We start from the raw sequence: 6,198 nt of genomic DNA, 5'->3' as shown, positions 1-6,198 counted from the left end.
GTCTCTCTAAATGGAAGAAGACAGTTGACCACTAGAGTTCCATCGCCGCGCAATCCGATTAGCTGGCGACTCGAATAGGCGGGGCGTGTCGCCAAGACTCTGCCCACGAGCCACTGCACAGCCCATCAATCAAATTAAATGTCTTGCGCTTGCAACCGGAGCTCGCAGCTGCCGACTCTAACCAACTGCCTACTCCACGGGCAGCCCGGACTTGTGACATTGAGATGAGCGAATGATCGCCTTCTCGCAGTGAATTTAGAGAGCGTCTTTCAAAGAGAAAGTGTTCGTTGAATGCAGCCCTAATCACGGTGTACAGAAGAATACAGCTGAGTCGTTCCTGTTGGTCTTTTGAAGTAGCTTGCTGGTTTGTCTTATTTCATGAGTTACTTCTGATTTCCGTGGAACCGGACTGGACCGGACTCCCGAAACGGGTAAGGGTGAATGATTTTACTGGCAAAAGTGTAAGCGCAGCGTGGACTGTCGCATGATATATACATTGTAATTTAGGTCAGGGAGTTACGGTGTGTGTGTGTGTGAGAGAGAGAGAGAGAGTGAGAGTGTGTGTGTGTGTGTGTGTGTGTGTAGGTTGTCAGGGAGCGCACTAGAAGTACAAGTCATTCTAAGCAGTCATGAACCTGACACAAGTAGCCCACTACAGGGACAAACGTGTAACATATCCGTGAAAGAAGTCAGCATTTTCTGGCAATTTGATTGTTTTGTTGAATTCTTAAAAATGTAACCTTACAAACCGTTCAATGACGCTTATATGACCTAGTCAGAGGCATGCAGCACCTCTTTTCTCCCTCCGGGAAAGCAGGACACATTTGCCGAGGCGATATTATATAACAGAGTTTTGTAAGGGCAGGATACTTGGCTGATATGCTCATTTCTACTGCAATGACGGTCCCTTTTAGTAACCTAGATAGGACAGTTGGTGTTTTTGCTTTTTAGAAAATATAAAGTGGCTGTTTCACACACGCCAGACCAATGGAAATAGAATCAATGCCTTTAGACTAGTTCTGTAAGTCACTGGCTGCACTATTTGAAAATAATGATATGTGTATCAGCTAGGGCACAAACTAGTCGAGAACCATTTCCAAAAGCAGGCCTACTCAAGTTCATCAATTCATGCTGATACTTTGCCAACATTTGCTCATGATTATTCATTCAAAATGACTGTCATACATTATAACTAAGGATCATGCAAGCAAAAGCAGGTTCAAGCACTCCGTAATGTCATATGAATGAAGATGTGTGTGTGTGTGTGTGTGTGTGTGTGTGTGTGTGTGTGTGTGTGTGTGTGATGTGGGAAGAGTTTAGGATGTGGCTTAATTCTGCCGTGATTCTGGCTAAAGGCTTCTATCCACCATGGATTGCAGTGTTAACTCATGAAAATGAATAATATTTCAGTGATTTCATCTATATTGCATTAATCAAGCATTCACATCTGAAGTGCTTTATAGCCCAAAACAACAATAAAAGAGGAAGAAAACCAATATGACATGCCAGGAGCACTCAAAAACAGGTCCAAGACAGATCAAGTTAGTATACAAATATGTGTGTAAACAAATAATCAAATGAATAAACATCCATAATAAGAAGACCTAATATTCAGTTCTATACTATGGTGATGGCCAGCCAATGAAAAGGTCAGTAGTTGTGATGTCATGGGGACGGTGTTGGCGGTGTTGTGATGTCATCATGGGGACGGTCCACTACTGTGAAGGCTTTATCAACTGTAGGAATTTGGAACTGCCAAGAGGTCATGGTTTTAAAGGCCTTAAACGCTTTGCAGTGCTGTACAAATTGAGTAGTTGTATAAAGTGCATGTTTGACCACGTAATGCTTTAAAGGTGATAAAGATCATTTTAATATCAACTCTAAATCATATTGAGGAGCTACTGCATGGAAACTAGAATTGGGACAATGTGGGTTCCCTTGACATTATCAGACACATTGCAGTATTTTGAATGAATTGAAGGTGTTTGTAATTTCCCACTTGACACAGAAAAATAGATCATTAGAGTAATCAAGGCATGAGAGGATAAACTCATTGAAAAGGATTTTGTACACTTAAAACGAATGTGTTGGAAACAACACACACTGTGTTATCCCTATCTGGACATAGACACAGTATGTTAGTTTTAAGAGTGTAACTTCATGGTTCAAAAATGAACTCACTTCTACATCAGGACTGTACCATGCACTTGATCAAGCAAACATTGAAGTCAGAAAGCACACCCATATTTCTGGACACCTGTTTAACAACTTCCCTAGAGATTGTCTGAAGAGTAAGAGTAGTTTTTGAGGTGTTGAGGTATTAATGTCAGATATGCATGCAGCACTGATTGTTTGCAACTTGCCCACTTCATGCATCTGAAAGACAAGACTGAACCAAAGTCTTTTTAGGCAAGTGCCTTCACTCAGCGGCCATATTGCCACACCTTTTGGGCACTTATCGGGCATCTATTTCGGCAGAAATGCGCGTGTGTTAGGCTTCACGACACAAACCTTGCTCCAGCGGCGAGATCACAACACATGATTGGCAAGATGTCTTCACAACAACCCACATGATTGGCTCAATGTATTCACAACACAACACATGATTGGCTCAATGTATTCACACGTCGACGTTTTGCCATGGAAGGGGTGGGATAAGTGTAGACAACTGCCATATTGGCGTTACAAACTAACCCCATGCATTTCTATTGAGGATTTTTTGAGTGCTGTGTCTCCTCATTAGAAAGTATTTGACTGAACATTTTCAACAATGTTGTTTTGTTCTAACACATCAAAGTAGCGGTTTAGCTGCACCCTTCTTTAAACTGTCAAAATCAATGGAAGTTTGGAGATGGACCTGTAACTGCTGGATTATGTAGCATCCAGGTTTTTTTCAACCATCAAATGACTGTGGCCGCCACTTGTCAATGGCGGATTAGACAGGCATGTCTAATTTTACTTATAATCCAGATTAGGACAGCGAGGGTTGTGCTGTGTGTTCCAGTTGATCGCAGTCAGTTGGTCACCACTATCAGTCTAAAGAAGTCCGTCAACTACTGGATTCAGAGAATGGATTCAATAATGTATTGTTATACATATTTGTAATTTGTTTGAGTATTTGTAATGAAATATTTAATGTCCATTAATTGTACTTAATGGTACACATTGTGTTAGCATGCTATCGTGTTCAGTAGTAGGAGTTCATGCTGCATGGTACAAACGCAAATTCAGTGCTAATGTGGTGTGTGCATTGGTGCACCATGGATTCTCCCTTTTCTGCACATTTCAGTTATGACATGCCTTTCGTTTTACTCAGAGTTAGTCACCAACATCAACTGCTGTAAATGTAATCAGTCACCAATACCAATACGGTGTGCATTCCTGTAGAGATGGTTCAATAGGAGTCATGTTAGAAAAGTCACCATCCCAGCATCTCATTCTTATGTTCAGAAGCAGGGACACCGCTAAAGGAGGGGGGGGGGGGGGTGTGTTAGGACGATTCTAAGGGCCCAGCACTGACAGGGGGCCCCTAGAGAGTCCCCCCAATAATATTATATATTATTGGGGGAGGCCCAGAATTATTGTCTTTCATAGGGCCCAAATTTTCTAGCAGCGCCCCTGTTACCAGAAGTAATAATCAGGTCTAGCTGAGGTGCTGAAGCATATTGGAAATGAGCTCAGTGTAAATTTAACAGCAGAGGCCTCTTGGGGCAATGGCTTCCTTTTCATTATTACACTCACAGGAAGCACCTTTATGTGACAAGCAACCAAGGTGAAGTCAGCTTAGACTTCACATACTACTGTCAATCTCCCGATGTTGTGACTCTCGGCTGTTGTGTGCGAGTGTGGGTGGTGGTAGTGGTTGGGTCGGGTAGGTGTTGGGATTTTGAGAGTGGGGGGGGGGGGTTGCTGGCAGTGTCAGCTGGTCTCGGGCGGGATTCCCCGAACGGGGCCCGTCATATGTGTATCACACTCAGCACCTCACCCAGGAAACACACAGGAAAATGTGCACATGTGCTGTGGCACTTTTTGCATACTCATTTCTTATAAGTCTCTGCCTCTCACTCCCTGGAGTCCCCCTCTACTCTCTTTCTCACACGTCACACACGTACTGTCGGTGTCGTGAGCTGCTTGGGGTTATATACAGAAGGGCTGGTCTTGATGTGGAGTGGCGATGCAGCCCTCCTTGCATCTGTCCAACACACAGTATGCTGTAGGTTGGAACAAACACAACGACGTTGGAATAAATCTTTTCTCTCTATCTCTTTTTCACTAGCACCCTTTCTTTCGCTCCCTCTTTCTCTGTCTTTCTGTACTTCACATTCTCTCTCTCTCTCTCTCTCTCTCTCTCTCTCTCTCTCACACACACACACACACACACACACACACACACACACACACACAGGGAGCTTCCTGCTGGTGGAGTAGTGTCTATACATTAAGGTCCACAGCAGCAGCAGCAGCAGGAGCAGTAGTCCTCTCAGCACAGGAGGGAGGGAAGTGCAGACAGGGATCGGGTGTCACTGGAGCAACGGCCGTGTCAGCGTAGGCACACACACACTCACGCTCACACACTCTGATACTCACACATACACACACACACACACACACACACACACACACACACACACACACACACACACAGGGTTCTACTGCCGGCAGTGCTGCAGCATTAATATTTTATGCACCCACCTTAAGGCAAGGAGGAGACTCAGGAGTGGAGGGGAATGGAGGGAAAGGAGGGGCCTCAGACGAACGACCTGCTGGGACTGAGGAGATTCTCCTCAGCAGAGCTGATCTAAGCAGAGCAACGCAGAGCAACACACAGTCAGAGGAGACTCAGCATCAACACATCAGGCTTCTCTCTCTCTCTTTCTCTCTCACACACACACACACTCACTCACTCATTCTCTCTCTCTATCTATCTATCTATCTATCTATCTATCTATCTATCTATCTATCTATTCATCTGTCTGTAGGTCTGTCTATAATCCATTATTTTCACCTCTTGTGTATGGCTCAGTTTAGGAACGTTATTACTTGTCTGCTGAAAGCCAGTCAGGGAGGAGATCCTCCAGCACCAGAAAACCCCTCCAGCCTCCCTCCAGAGTCCAGACCCACACCTGATCAAAAATGGGAGTGGTCATGATACTGATATAGCCTACTTATAACTTAATAATTCAGACCAATAAAGTCATAATAACCATATGTGTAGTGAATGGGAAGGTTGAGCGAGGAGTTTTGGGTATTTCAATTCTGATCTGAGACATACATACACCAAAGTGACTTTTGTTCTTATGAACACTTTATTCTACAGACATTAGCTGCCAGAGCCACCTAGATACTTCCGACATCGAAACTACAGAGGGATGCTTGTGCTGTCTATTGATTGGAGCATGATTTGTGTTCGATGTTCAGTTGGTGTAATAGATAGCATTCGATAGCAGATTGCATGCTTTGGGCCCTCCCTTTCGCCTGTCTCATTTCCTGCCTCGTCCCAGTATCTCTGCCCTGATGTGTGCAAAATTAGAAAGGAGGGGAATTCTGATGACTCAGCAGCAAGGCACTTTCCCTCCTGTAGGTCTGCGTGTATGGTCATTATACTACAATCACAGCTATGGAGCTGATATGGACGCTACAGGGCTGCTCTTAAATGTTGGGAACAAATGTGTGGGTAACTTTTGGGCACAAATATTTGTTACATGTGGGACTATGAAGTTGTTGAAAAGTTTGTATGGTCGTCCCCACTTTTTTAAAGAAACGATTTCATTGGTGGAGTTCCACTGGGGGAGTCGCTCCCCCCGAGATAAAGATTTAATGCGCCAAACTTGCTTTCCTCTTTGCTTGTGAATGCGACAGATTGCGCCGCTCTGCTCATTGTACTCTGAATTGTTTTACTCAAGTGTCACATTGGGCAGTGATCAGAGGGGAAGCGCTCTGCTCTGCAGTGCCATGCTTCTGCCTGTGAAAGGGTCAGATATCCGGGGGGCTGTAAGAGTACAAAGTGGGTTGCCTTATGGGTGGGGGTTTGTTGCATATGGATGTCATTGTGGCAGTGATGATCCTAGTGTAAAGTTGAATAGCTTCCAGCTTTTTATTCAGAGTGCAACTAATTTGAAGTTGTTAACACTATAGTGTTGTTTGCTAGTGTTATATGACGTCAAACATAAGTGCTGAATGATTAAAATTCTAGCATGA

General features: G+C 44.1%; 1 protein-coding gene across 1 annotated transcript in view; it reads left to right on the top strand.

The window, feature by feature from the left end:
- The first annotated feature begins 222 nt into the window (after positions 1-222).
- sertad2b (SERTA domain containing 2b) overlaps positions 223-6,198 on the top strand; it is a 35,779-nt gene continuing 29,803 nt past the window's right edge. Inside the window, exon 1 of the mRNA XM_076285969.1 lies at positions 223-431. The gene's annotated coding sequence lies outside the window, so the exon portion shown is untranslated. The remainder of the gene's footprint in view (positions 432-6,198) is intronic.

This window comes from Alosa pseudoharengus, unplaced genomic scaffold (genome assembly GCF_046254945.1).
Source record: "Alosa pseudoharengus isolate Yale_2024_CS ecotype anadromous, Long Island Sound unplaced genomic scaffold, YU_APseudo_1.1 YU_APseudo_1.1_scf_15, whole genome shotgun sequence".
NCBI classification, from domain to species: Eukaryota; Metazoa; Chordata; class Actinopteri; order Clupeiformes; family Clupeidae; genus Alosa; species Alosa pseudoharengus.
This window is presented reverse-complemented; position numbering and strand designations above follow the sequence as displayed.